This window comes from Anolis sagrei, chromosome 2, assembly GCF_037176765.1.
Source record: "Anolis sagrei isolate rAnoSag1 chromosome 2, rAnoSag1.mat, whole genome shotgun sequence".
NCBI lineage: Eukaryota > Metazoa > Chordata > Lepidosauria > Squamata > Dactyloidae > Anolis > Anolis sagrei.
In genome coordinates this window covers 119,444,159-119,459,091 of record NC_090022.1, presented here as the reverse complement: position 1 = coordinate 119,459,091, position 14,933 = coordinate 119,444,159, and the positions used below count along the sequence as shown (strand labels likewise).

The 14,933-nt window shown below is 41.9% G+C and overlaps 1 protein-coding gene across 1 annotated transcript in view; it reads left to right on the top strand.

Moving 5' to 3' along the window:
- The first annotated feature begins 656 nt into the window (after positions 1-656).
- RHBDF2 (rhomboid 5 homolog 2) overlaps positions 657-14,933 on the top strand; it is an 80,189-nt gene continuing 65,912 nt past the window's right edge. The window contains exon 1 of the mRNA XM_060764605.2: positions 657-865. The gene's annotated coding sequence lies outside the window, so the exon portion shown is untranslated. The remainder of the gene's footprint in view (positions 866-14,933) is intronic.

Below are 14,933 nucleotides of genomic sequence, written 5' to 3'. Positions count from 1 at the left end.
GATGTCAGGTGGTGCAATATCATCTAAACAGTGTAATTTCTCCAGCGGTGTAGGGCACAGACACCCCATGATAATGCGGCATGTCTCATTAAGAGCCACATCTACTGTTTTAGTGTGGTGAGATGTGTTCCACACTGGGCATGCATACTCAGCAGCAGAGTAGCATAGTGCAAGGGCAGATGTCTTCACTGTATCTGGTTGTGATCCCCAGGTTGTGCCAGTCAGCTTTCGTATGATATTGTTTCTAGCACCCACTTTTTGCTTGATATTAAGGCAGTGCTTCTTGTAGGTAAGAGCACGGTCCAGAGTGACTCCCAGGTATTTGGGTGCGCTGCAATGCTCCAGTGGGATTCCTTCCCAGGTGATCTTCAGAGCTCGGGATGCTTGTCTGTTCTTAAGGTGAAAGGCACATGTCTGTGTTTTAGATGGGTTAGGGATCAGCTGGTTTTCCCCATAGTAGGCAGTAAAAGCTCCTAGAGCTTGGGATAGCTTCTGTTCTACCATCTCAAAGCTCCCTGCTTGAGCAGTAATGATACTAGATGAGGGAGGGGCTTCTTCCGCTCTGGTCCCACCTCGAGCCCCGCCTCCCTCTCAGGACCCCGCCCCTTCAAGCCCCGCCCCTCCCCTTTCTCGGGCCCCGCCCCTTTCTCCCTCCTTCCTCGCGCCCCGCCCCTCGGCCAGGTGGAGACGAGGAAGAGGGACCAAGCGAGGCTCTTCCTGCCCGTGAGGCGGAGGTGAGCGCCGCGTGCTCTCCTTCGGGTGGCTCCCTTCCTGGACCCGGCTCCCTCTGTGGCTGCCGGTCGGCGCTCCCTCCCCGCCCACGCCTTCCTCTCTCCGCCGCCTGAACTCCCAGGGATCCCGCTCCGTAAGTCACGGAATGGTTTCAGTTTGCGCCCGTTTCGCGCCCTCGAAGTTTCCCTGCCCGCTGCTGCCGGGTTTCTGTTTTCCGCTCTCGCGCTCTTTCTGTCCCTTTCCCCTCGTTGGCCTTCTCCCTCTCTGTGTGTGTGTCTAGGAGCACCCCACCCTCCAGAAGGAAGGCAGTTTGAGCCCCTGGCTTGAGGCTATGCAATCCTGGGAATTATAGTTTGGGGAGGCACCAGCCCGCTTTGGCAGAGAAGGCCAAAGACCTTGTTGAATGATGATAATAATAAGAATCATCTTTATTTCTACCCCGCCACCATCTCCCCAAAGGGGACTCGGGGCGCCTAACATGAAGGCCAAGCCCACAAATAATACCACAAAGTTGGGCACAACACAATAGAAAAATTACATCACAACTAAAGACATAAAATAACAATAAAATAAACAGTACGAAATAACATAATGACATCGAACACCAAATGTGGGCCAAATGTGTTAAACGTTCAAACCCCTGGGTGAGATAGCAATAGAAAAAGTGTATTTATGAGGAAAGAGCCCAAGAAGGAGGAGCCGTGGGGCTTGGCCTTCCCATGTGTTTGCAATTGTATATCCTCTTGTTCCAGGGTCAGTCTTTTTGGGTCTCTTTTTAGAGAGAGAAAGCAGGATAGAAATAATGATAATGATAATAATTCCATGGCGTTTAGGTATAGACAGCTAAAGTAGTGTCAAACTGCGTTCATTCTCCAGTGTAGATGCCCCCCTTCAAACCTAAGCATCCTGTAGGCATTTCTTTTTAAAAACTTGTTTGCACACTTCCTTTTCTCTCTCTCTCTCTCTCTCCCTTTTCCCGCCCGCCTGAGGTCTCTCCTTTCTCCGTACACTCTGTTGCAAGGCTGCTCATTTTTTTCTCTACTTCCTTGACTTTTCGCACTTTGCGTGGTTACACTTGTGGCTGAAAACTTCCCCTCTTTCAGCCTGGTTTGAAAGCTGGCATGTGTGACTCCGTCATGGAAGCCCAGTAGATAGCCTTGGGCAAGTCACACCCTCTCAGCCTCAGAGGGGGCAAAGAAAACCCCACCATAGGGTCCCCATGAGAGTGAGAGGACCTAAAGGCACACATTCAAGTTCTGCGCTCTGCTAGGTCACATCCGTTCTTTTCTTCTGGTTTCAACTCATTGACAGTTCCATGATTATTTTTTTCGTGTCAGGAGCAACTTGAGAAAGTGCAAGTCGCTTCTGGTATGAGAGAATCGGCCATCTGGCCAGGGGACGCCCGGATGTTTGATGATTTCCCATCTTTGTGGGAAGCTTCTCTTCATGTCCCCACATGAGGAGCTGGAGCTGATAGAAGGAGCTCATCTGCGCTCTCCCCAGATTCGAACCTCTGACCTGTCTTCAGTCTTGCCTGTACAAGGGTTTAACCCAGTCCTCCTCAAACTGCATCCCTCCAGCTGTCTGGGCCTTCAACTCCCAGAATGCTTGACAATTGAACAAGCTCTAGGTCTTCTGGGAGTTGGAGGCCCAAACAGCTGGAGGGCTGCATTTTGAGGAGGACTGGTTTAACCCATTGCACCACTGGGGGGCTTCTTTCATGGATGATGATGGTTGTTATTGCTATAGAGGCATCACTTCTCAAATAAAGCAACCAAAACAGTGGGTCCTGCCAAAAGCATGCAATCTACACTATATGTACAATCGACTCTCAGTTAACTAGCACCCATGGGGATTGGTAGATGCCACGTAAATGTAGTTTCTGGTTGCTTAAGAGTTACTAGTAAAAATAGACCCACTATTATACCCCATACTTTACCATAAACTCCAGGAGCCCCTGGTGGCGCAGTGGGTTAAACCCCTGTGCCGGCAGGACTGAAGGCAGACAGGTCGCAGGTTCAAATCCGGGGAGAAATCAACCCTCAAATCATCCGGGCGTCCCCTGGGCAACGTCCTTGCAGACGGCCAATTCTCTCACACCAGAAGCGACTTGCAGTTTCTCAAGTCGCTCCTGACATGACAAAAAAACAACAACAACAGAAAACCATAAACTCTGTATTGATTTTATATTAATAGTGAAATACAGTAATTGAAGGGGGGCCCTGGTGACAAAGCATGTCAAACAACTGAGCTGCTGAAACTGCTGACTAAAAGGCAAGCAGTTTGAATCCAGGGAGTGGGGTGAGCTCCCACTGTTATCCCCAGCTTCTGCCAACCTAGCAGTTCGAAAACATGCAAATGTGAGTAGATAAATAGGTACCACTTCTGCAGGAAGGTAACTGAGCTCCACGCATCATGCCAGCCACATGACCTTGGAGGTGTCTACTCTTTGGCTTAGAAATTAAGATGAGCACTACCACCACCACCACCCCCCTAGCTGGACACGACTAGACTTAATGTCAGGAGAAACCTTTACCTTAGCTTAAAAGGTACTAGTAAAAATAGGTCCAATATTCTACCCCATATCAGGCATGGACAAACTTGGGCCCTCCAGGTGTTTTGGACTTCAACTCCCACAATCCCTAACAGCCTACCAAACAGCTAAAGACCAAAACACAAGAAAGTGCCTCATGCACCACTCCCCATTACTGGAAGGGAAAAAAATTGTGGAAAAAAATATCATCTTTGTATGCCCTCCCAATCTCTCGCTGAGATGGCTGTCTTATTTTGTATAATGATAAGACTTTTGTCTTATCTGTGGATGTGAGAGCTGGACCATAGAGAAGGCTGAGCGAAGGAAGATAGATGCTTTTGAACTGTGGTGCTGGAGGAAAGTTCTGAGAGTGCCTTGGACCGTGAGAAGATCCAGCCAGTCCATACTTCAGGAAATAAAGCCCGACTGCTCATTGGAGGGAAGGATAGTAGAGGTCAAGATGAAGTATTTTGGCCACATCATGAGAAGACAGGAAATCTTGGAGAAGACAATTATGCTGGGGAAAATGGAAGGAAAAAAGAACAGGGGCCAACCAAGGGCAAGATGGATGGATGGTATCCTTGAAGTTACTAGATTGACCTTGAAGGAGCTGGGGGTGGTGACAGCCAACAGGGAGCTCTGGCATGGGCTGGTCCATGAGGTCACGAAGAGTTGGAAGCGACTGAACAAATGAACAACAAGACTTTTGTGGGTGGGGATCTAAATAAATGTATACCATTTTACTTGAGGGCCACATTAACCTCATGGTTGCCTTCAAAGGGGCCAATGAATCCATTGACTGAGAATTTGTGGCTACAGAGGGCCAACTATAATTTTGGGTTGCTGTGAGTTTTCCGGGCTGTATAGCCATGTTCCAGAAGCATTCTTTCCTGATGTTTCACCCACATCTATAGCAGGCATCCTCTGAGGTTGTGAGGTCTGGTGAAAACTAGACCTCACAACCTCTGAGGATGCCTGCCATAGATGTGGGTGAAATATCAGGCAAGAATGCTTCTGAAACATGGCCATACAGCCCAGAAAATTCACAGCAACCCAGTGATTCTGACCATGAAAGCCTTCGACAACACAACTATAATTTTTTTATATGGTGGCTCTTTAGTTTTTACCCAGTTTGGGTCTCCAGATGTTATTGAATAACAGCTCCCATCACTTTTGATTATCCACCATGTGGACTGGGGATAATGGGCATTGCAATCCAATAGCACTGGTGGCTCTGAGATTAGGGAAAAGTTAAAGGATATTTTAAAGTCAGACACAAGCCTTATATATAAATTCAAACTCACTATTTTGACAACAGAAGAAATAGCGCCCTTCCAGATGTTACTGTATCACAAATCCCATCAGCCCCAATCATGGTGTCTAATTATGAGGAATACAGGAGTTGTGAGCTAATATCTGGAGGGCCACATAAAATGACATTGGCTGGTCTTTAAGTTGCCTCAGAACTCTTTGTTTGTTGTGATAACAGATGGTTAGGACTTTCCTTTTGGAAATTTAACTGTCAAGAAGGGCACCTGCTTAACAAAAGTGTGCAGCAGCAGAATCACAGCCAACATAGGGAAGGGAAATGAAGTATATCTTATGGCTGCCTCATAAGTAAACTAACCATATTGATTTTCGTGCTGCTGTCACATAAATTTATACATTGGATTGAGGATGCCGTGTTAATCTCCTTGCCTCCAAAAGGCAGAAGAAAAAAAATGCGAAAGAGGAAACCTAAAACTGAAGAGGGAATGGCTGGTAGGAGGAAGTGTTCAGGTGTGTGTCTGTGTGCCGCCCAAGTTGCCTGTCATGAATTTCATAGGGTTTTCTTTGGCAAGGAATACTCAGGGATGGTTTCCCATTTCTTCCTCTGAACAATAGCCTACAAATTTCCCATTTAAATACTAACCAGGGCTGACAATATGGATCTCCTTGGCTGCAGGAGAAGCGTGCTTGGTAGCCACGTAAGGGGCTACCAAACACACTTCCTATCTTCAGTCTTTTTCATGAATTCGCCAATGGATCTGAAATGTTAAAGCTTGACTTTCCAAATTCAGCTTCAGTTCAGTGCACTAGTTACCAGATTTGAATCCTTGGCTATTTTTGGATTTCCCAAAAATTTCCCAAAGCCCTGGTAAGAAAAGCCAGGTCAGGTACTTTGGGAATTTCAGCCCAACAACCTCTGGGGACTAAAGTTTGGAAACCACAGATTTATGGAAAGCAAGTTTAGTTCAAGAAAGCCAAAGCATTTCTGTTTCACAGAAGAAGAGAGTGAAAAGTAGCCAATAAAATTATAGAATTGCTTTAGTAAGGGGTGAATGGATTGCTAGAATGACTGGATTTTTAACAAAATGAGAAAATGTTAACATCAACAAATATAGTTTTACACAGAGTCCAGGCTGGAAATGAAAATGTGAAAGTTTATCCTCAACTAACGCCTACTCCATCTGAATGTTTTGTTGTTGGAGAAAACAATTGCTTGTGGGCTAACAAACAAATAGACTGACTGGAGGAGTTTGGGTACCAGTTAGTTCAAAGGCCTCTCAGGCTGGGAAGTAGGGAATAACCAAATTCCGTACTTTGTCAGGGGCTCAGATTACAGCAAGTTAGACACTTCTATGGAGCTCCTTGTATGTGTGTTTAGACAGGCCAAATGTGACCTCAGCTGTTGTTGGACAGCAACTCACCTCAGCTATAGATGACAGATCCAGTCGTGTCAAATGCTGGGGATGAAAAGGTACACAGTCCTCATTTTTTGCTTTAGACAGAATCTGTTCTTTCATGCTAACCTCAGACATACATTTTGATACAGCATTCCTTTTGCTGTTTTGGGATGCAATTTTTTCCTCTTCAATGCTGCCCCACTTAAAATTCCGGCACACGCCTGTAAAGTTAAGGCATTGGCACCAAATTAAGGAAGCTCTGTTTGTGAGATCATACCAAAGGGATTACGAACTGGCAACCCTCAGTCCACATTCTTCTCTGTCTACTTATTCCAGAGGGACCTTCTCATTTAATTCCAGGAGTGTATGTTACAGGCAGTTGTATAAGGCACATTACAACTGTGCTGAGAGAAACTAATTTCCCCATTCCTTTCGCTGCCCAGACTTGGAGGGAGGGAAGGAGGAAAGGGTGGGAAATGATGTGGTGGTAACATTTGTATAATCAGTAGCCAGCAGTTGACTTGGAGAGAGACCTTGGTTTTCCCTTGTTCCAATTCTGCCTCAAAATGACTTCCTGGCAAAACTAGTTGCTTACTAGTGAGGCTTGTTTCAGCAGGTGTGAGAGAGAATTTCCCCACCCCCCTTAGTGAGTTTTTCCCATGGTACAGTCAGAGTACCAGTAGACTTTGCCAAGAGCATGAGACCTAGTAATCCTCAAACTGCAGCCCACCAGCTGTTTGAGCTTCCAACTCCCAGAATTCCTGACCATTGAATAAGCTGGCAAGGTCTTCTGGGAGTTTATTTATTTATTTACGACATTTATATGAGTTGGAGGCCAAAACAGCTGCAGAGCCACAGTTTGAGGATGCCTGTTTCTTGTCTCTAGTCATAAAGATCGGGGGGGGGGGGGGGGGGATCTAAGGTCAAGAATGCTGCCTTGAAAAGTATGTTTATAGCATTTTCCACATCTATTAGATTTATTGTTGTTTATTTGAATGGTATACCATTCAGCTGTGATTAATAAATGTATCATGCTTAATAACAACATTAGGGACTGTTCCTTGTTAGATCATCCTTGTAGCATCACAAAAGCCCACTGTTTGTGACATCAGAAGAGTCATCCATAGTTGCTGGGACAGCCTTGATTTAGAAAGTCAACTAATGCTGACAACTACGTCCAAGGAGTTGTCAGCAAAAAAAAGAAAGAAAGAAAGAAAAAGAATATAACAGTGTATATGACTATGGGTCTTCCCTTGCATTTGGGAAATGCGAATAGCCCAGAAGTTTCTGTTACATCTGAACAGCCACGGTGCTCCATTCTGATCACTTAACTGCCAGGACAGCAGCAGATTCCCATCGGATGCAGTGAAGCTTATTCCAAGATCATTCTCGTAGGATTATTGCCTAAATTTAAGTAGCACATATTAAGTGCTGTGTGCCATTGCACTACGAATAGACACATCTTTTTCAGATGCATCACAACATTATTCAGAAGTCTTACATGAAACTGGACAGATGTAGCATTGGGCTGAGTGTATCTTATCTGTGTATCGCCTTATATGCTTTGCAGCCTTTGTGAAATGCTATGCTAGCACAAATCAGAATCCCTTAAATTAGAGTTTGGAACATTAAGGCCATTCTGATATCATTGAACTCAGCTCACCATTGTGTTGACCAGATTGTTGTTTGCTGTCAAGTTGGCTTTGACTCATAGTGACCCTATGGATGAGGCATCTCTAAGATCCCCAGTCATCAAGTGTCCTATTCACAGCATGCAAACTCAAGGCCATGGCTTCTTTGACTGATTAAATCCACCTGCAGAATGGTCACCATCTTTTCTTACTGGCTTCTGTTTTTCCAAGCATTATTGTCATTTCCAACAAGTCACTTTGTCTTATGATATGCCCAGCGTACAACAGCTTCAACTTAGTCATCTTTCTTTCCAGTAAGAGCTTTGGCTTGATTTGCTGCAAGGCATATTTACTCTTTTAATAGTCCATAGTCACTGTAGAACTCTCCTCCAGCACCACAATTCAGTTGTGGTGTCAGTTTTCTTTACTGTCCAACTTTCACAACCATACATAGAAACCAGAAATTCTTGTGGCTTAGATGAGTCTGATTTTGCTATTTCATAAAATGGCTAGAGCTGAAGCAGGTTCTGTTTCTGTATTGGGATGATTGCATATACTTCATCCTGCCGCTATCTGGCAGTAAGATCTTAGAATAACATTGTAAATGTTTCATAGCATTGTAAGTTGATTTTTTTTTTTTTGTCAGGAGCAACTTGAGAAATTTTAAGTCGCTTCTAGTGTGAGAGAATTGGCCGTCTGCAAGAAGGTTGCCCAGGGGATGACTCAATGTTTTTAATGTTTTACTCTCCTAGTGGGAGGTGTCCCTGCATGGGGAGCTGGAGGTGACAGAGGGAGGTAATCTGCGTTCTCCCCAGATTCAAACTTCCAATCTGTTGGTCATCAGTCCTGCCAGCACAAGGTTTTAACCCATTGCACCACCAGGAGCTCTGATAGAAAGAATAGAAATCTGTTTCATGTTGATATTAGGTACATCTTTAAAATTAAACAATCTTTAATATTGGCACTAGAATAAAATGAGTACATCCTTTAAGAAACCGAAGAAGCTTAATCTCATGTTAACTAGGCTGTGCATTCTGACCACTGTTAACTTGTTAGAACAAGCCTTACAATTTGTATCAGTACATTTCATCAGGTATTGTCTTTGTTATCTTTATATCTGAACACAAAGATCTGTTTTCAGTAGGTTTTTGGCAAGTGGTTGGATGCTAGGGGGAAGAACTTTTAATGGATGGTTTTATACAAAGTCACACAGATAAATTTTGCAAGGTGGAACAAGACTGTCTTGGGGATTTAAGGTCCAACTGAGGATCTGTAGAGAGGAGCCTTCCTGGTTACAATGTCAATGTGAACTATGGCAAACAAACAGAATTCAGAAATTTAAGTGGATGAAATGTTATGTTAATTTCATAGGAAAAATAGACCAATCCTTTAAAAAATCAAGAAAATTTGTTGTAAAGTAATGCAATGAAAGGTCTATGCGAGGTTGCTATTTTTCGTGGGGTAGGGGGGCTGTCAAAAATGTACAGGTCCCTCCTTGGTTCTCTGTACCCCAGACTGATAAACAATCTATACTGTAATAAATCATTGATTGACTGATTGATTGATAAACAGGCTGAACCCCCTTCTTAAAGGCTCATGAGTGATTATGCTCCTTATCACTGGATTTTAACTGCTTGAATCACATATAGAATCAAGTATAGAAGTTTGCTGAAATAGATGTGATTGGAATTAAGACAACTGTGGCTGTAACCAACAAAAGAAAAAAAATGGTGTCAGAAGCGACTTGAGAAACTGCAAGTCACTTCTGGTGAGAGAAAATTGGCTGTCTGCAAGGACGTTGCCCACGGGATGCCCGGATGATTGATGTTTTACCATCCTATGAGAGGCTTCTCTCATGTTCCCGAACGAGAAGCTAGCTCGACAGATGAGAGCTTACCCTGCTCCCCAGATTCAAATCGCTACCCTTTTGGTCGATTAGTCCTGCCGGCACAAGGATTTAACCCATTGTGCCACCGGGTGACATAATAAATAACATTATTAGCCCTTGAGCCCCAAATGGCAACCACTGAACATTCACACCTAGCTCCAGCAGACAAGAGTCTTTTGTCCCACCCTGGTCATTCCACAGATATATAAACCCTTTTTCCTAGTTCCAACAGACCTCACTACCTCTGAGGATGCTTGCCATAGATGCAGGCAAAATGTCAGGAGAGAATGCCTCTAGAACATGGCCATATAGCCAGAAAAAACCTACAACAACCCAGTGATTCCGGCCATGAAAGCCTTCGGCAATACATTTGCTTTAATGTTTGGCTGTTAATTTGGCTCTTGTGTGTGTTTGTGTGTGTGTGTGTGTGTGTGTGTCCATCCTAGGTGTATATACCTGCATTTACTTTAGAAGTGTAAATTTACAAACTCTTGTTAGGGGGGGAAAAAAACTTCAGAGGCTTAGCTATGAACAGAAGCCACAGTAGAGGTTTCTGCCATTTTGACCACAACAAACAAGGCCCTTTGGTGTGCTTAAGTCTTTATCTCATTAATTTTAAAGCTTGTGGATTATATGAATTTATCCACAGTTTATAGGGGGGACAAAAGGTTTGCATTTGAATCCATTTATTTTCACTTGAAATAAGCTATAATCAGTAATTGCTTTCCTACCTATGAATGATGCTTGCTGAATAATAAGTGTTTCTGCCTCATAAGCCTTTGACCTACTTATTAGCTTGTCCTCTACTGACTTCCCAGGGTTGTGGAGAAAAAAATTGTTCTTGGATCTTTTTGGCATCTTATGCCATTTTCAGGAAATCTCATGTTGTGATGGTTGCATGAAGAATATTTTAATATTGTCAGAATGGATTTAAAAGCCACCAAACTATTTCTGCATTTCTCCTTCATAATTTAGAGGTTAACATTTCATATTGGAAAGGGTCCAATACAATTGCCAACATTTATAAGACAACCTCTTTCAGCATTCTTACATTTGATAAAGTGAGCTCTTGTCCATGGAAACTAAAATAATAATAAATGCATTTGCTTTTAACTTTGTTTTTGATTCTACAGACTATTCTCCTTATTTAATCAGATCACAGATAAAATTAGTTAAAAGAGTGCAGTTTTAAACATAGCCTCTGAATTGCTGGAAGTCTTATAACCTTTTCCCCATAGCACAATATATACTAGAGCAGTACTTCTCAACCTGGGGGTCAGAGGAATCACCAAAGACCATTAAAAACACAATATTTTATGTTGGTCATAGGGGCTCTGTGTGGGAAATTTGGCCCAGTTCTATCATTGGTGGGTTTCAAGGGGCTCTTTGATTGTAAGTGAACTATAAATCCCAGCAACTACAGCTCCCAAATGCCAAGCTCTATTTTTCCCAGATCCCACCAGTATTCATATTTGGGCATATTGATTATTCGTGCCAAGTTTGGACCAGATCCATCATTGTTTGAGTCCACAGTGCTCTCTGGATGTAGGTGAACTACAACTCTAAAACTCAAGGTCAATGCCCACCAATCCCTTCCAGTATTTTCTATTGGTCATGGGAGTTCTCTGTGCCAAGTTCAGTTCAATTCCATCTTTGGTGGAGTTCAGAATTCTCTTTGATTGCAGGTTAACTATAAATCCCAGCAACGACAACTCCTAAATGACAAAATCAAATACCCCTCCCAACCCCACCAATATTCAAATTTGGGCGTATCGGGTATTCATGACAAATTTAGCCTAGTGAACGAAAATACACCCTGCATATCAGATATTTACATTATGATTCATAACAGTAAAAAAATTACAGTTATGAAGTAGTAACAAAAATAATTTTCTGGTTGCGGGTCACCACAACATGAGGAACTGTATTACGGGGTCGCAGCATTAGAGAGATTGAGAAGCACTGCAGTAGGGAAAGCAGCCTGTGACCCTGCTCTCCATATAAAATTGAACTTCCCACTTTTTAGTAAAAGCAAATGAGCATGCCTGACAAGTTTTCCATCCAGTTTTAGGATAGCTACAAGTGGTAATCAGAATTAAAGTGGTGTCAAATTGCATCTGCCTGAGCACATATATTCAAAATAGGCAGTCAGTGCACTATTGTTTTACTCATTTTAACTCTGCAATTTAATTAGGAAGTACATATACCAATTAAAATGATATCATACTTGTAAAAATGGCAGAGTTAACATCCTATCAAAAGGTGCATTCCCTTTTTCTCTCACACAAACATATATAGATGATGTGTCTTCCAAAACCTGTGTCCTTCTTCAAAAATAAAAGGATATGACACCTTTATAATAATTAGGGAAATATTATAAAAATATAAATTCAAGATGCTGGAAATGCGGAGAGAAATAGGGAGCCTTCTTCCACTTATGGTAGTCGTGTAAAATGGCAAAGAACGTTTGGAAAGAAATTCAAATAGAAACCCAGAAAATATTAAAGATAAAGATTACATGGAGACCAGAAACGTTCCTATTAGGAATGACGGAACAAAAATTAGAGGCAAATAAAGATAAACAATTATTCCTGATATCCACAGTGGCAAGAATCTGTTACATGAGATACTGGAGAAAAAAGGAAATCCCAAAAACAGAAGAATGGTTGGTGAAAATTTTAGAAATCAGGAATATGGACAGATTAACGTATCTTTTATCAAAAAGTAAAAGAACTCAAAGTAGAGACAGGCTGGAGTGAGCTAACAGAATACTTGAAACAAGGTAACAAGAGGATGATAGTGTAAATGAATTTAGCATGTACCAAAGGACATAATAATAGAAGAGGAGAACAGTGAATAAAGCTGAAGGAAAGAAGGAAAAGGCAGAAACTTCAAAGATGATGCCTGGAAGTCACAGAAACTGGATTTTATCATGCACCATTTTCTTTTTTCTTGTTTTCTCTCTCTATTTTTTCTTTCTTTTTCTTTCTTTTTTTCTTTTTCTTGTTTCTTCTTGCTCTCTCTATTTTTTCTGTCTCCCTCTTTATATCTCACTTTATTTTTTTAGATATTTATGGGAAAAAATCAATAATATTTAAATATAAAAGAAAAACCCTCCTTTCTGCAGAAAAAATGTAACTAGTTCACATTTGATTAATTCAAACACATATGGCAGGGTTTTGGGATATCTATAATCAGGCTGCAGCCCAGAGTGTGTTTAAGACAGAAGCACAATCACAATTGTAAGTATGATTGTATTTCTGTCTTAAACACACTCAATGATAATAGGTACTTATTATTACCATTCTTTCATGTTAGGGACTGACTCTAGGGGAAAATTAGCACTTTAAGATTCATGAATTGAGTCTATTATTACACTGAACACAAATGTTTATTTAAATACTCCACCATGAAGAGAATCTGGCATGCATGCTGAAAGTCTATGGACTACCTGCCAGTAAAACTCAAGTTTGTGTGGAATTCTTACAATGGTAGTGGCTATATTTGAGCAACAGTCATTAACCTTTTCCTCTTTGATGTCATTGTATGTAGCCACCTAGCATGGGATATAAACAGGGTGGGCAACCGTACTGCTGGGTCCTGCCAGAAGTTGTGGACAAGAGCCATTGACCCAGGATCCTGGGTGCAGATGGTGACCTTGCCTTCCTGATTTGGAAACTGTTTAAACCAAAGTTTAAATCTTCGCCTTCTCATCCACCAAAGAAAGGGGAAGACAGAATGAACAAACTGTGCAGCGCATGTGGCAGCAAATTGTGTTTTGAAATGAATGCCTGTAGATTAGGTGCCAAATCTCTCTCTGTTCATGATACCCGTTCAGAGCAATACTCGGGCATGTGTGAGCATGTCAAGTGGAAATGGCTTGAAATTCAATAATCCATAGTAGAGACTGGGCTTCTGTCTGTTGGAGTTTAACAATATACTCACCTATTTTGAAGATAAAATGTTGGGTTACTTTAAGTGTTTGTAAGTGCTGATTCACAGTTACAGTGATTAAGCATGAGGAGAATGAAACCCAGAAATTAGGTTTGTATCAGGTGTATAAGATAATAAATACATGAATGGAACATTTCATCATGCAAGTGTATATAAGAATACCAACAGAATAAGTTGGTGTCAGGTGTGGTGATGATGTATGGTGAATTGGAGGATTCTGGAGAAAGCAGTGAATACTGTAAATAGCTGCCACAAAAGATAAAGTCTTATTGTGGAAAAAAGCTCCTGCATTTGCTGTTTGTTGCAAGTATTTCTCATACTATAGACAGTACTTTAATACAGTTTGGAGGATTGAGCTGACAAACTCTGCTTCAGGTTGAAGAAATACCTGACATCATCCTGGTATCTCAGATCAAAACTCAGTTTTTAAACCTACTCACTTGTCTGTTATGTGTGTACTTTTAAAAATAATAATCAAATTTATTGATTTTCCACTGAATAGAATTTAAGTAGAATACCCTGAAACAAATATGGTTGTATGCATTTGAAACTGACCAGCTGGCCATGCTGTTTGTGGCTGCTCTGTTCTTCTGAGCCATTGTACATGTTTTTTTTAAGTTCTTAAAGGAACAATTCCCACATGAACATTAACACATGGTATACATTTATTTATCGTATCAGGAGTGAACCAATGGTACATTTGTAATGTATTAAAAAAAAACACAAAGTTTAAAAAACTTGGCATTATATTAAATTCCTTTGACCAGAAGCTGGCCACTTGGAGTGCCTCTGATGTTGCTATAAGAAGGTCCTCCATTGTAAACATGCCAGGGCTCAGGTTGCATTGTAGTAGGTGATCTGTGGTTTGCTCTTCTCCACATTCACATGTCGTGGATTCCACTTTGTGGCCCCATTTCTTAAGATTGGCTCTGCATCTTGAGTGTGGTCTATTCAGTGCCTTCTAAGTTGCCCAGTCTTCTGTGTGCTCAGGAAGGAGTCTCTCATTTGGTATCAGCCATGGATTGAGATTCCAGGTTTATCCTGCCACTTTTGGACTCTTGCTTGCTGAGGTGTTCCTGCGAGTATCTCTGTAGATCTTAGAAAACTGTTTCTTGATTTAAGGTGTTGACATGCTGGCTGATATCCAAACAGGGGATGGTATACATGGGGACAAGAGATGCATCAACACTGTAGAATTAATGCAGTTTGTCACCACTTTCATTGAAGATGTGATTTTACAAAGTCTTCATCTTCTTTGCAAAAGAGTGCTGGTACCTCACCCAACTACCATGATTCCATAGTACTAAGCCTTGGCAGTTAAAAAGGTGTCAAACGGCATTCATTCTACAGTGTAAGTGCACCCTAGGAAAATAGTAACTTTTTGAAGAGCTGCTGTCTTCTTGGGATTAATCGGTCTGGGACTGGAGGCCACCAGTGGGACATATCACCCCCTTTCTCACTTTTGCTACTACATTTTCCCTCGCTATTTCTGTCACTTCTTTTTCTCTCTGCCTAGCAAGATGCTAAAA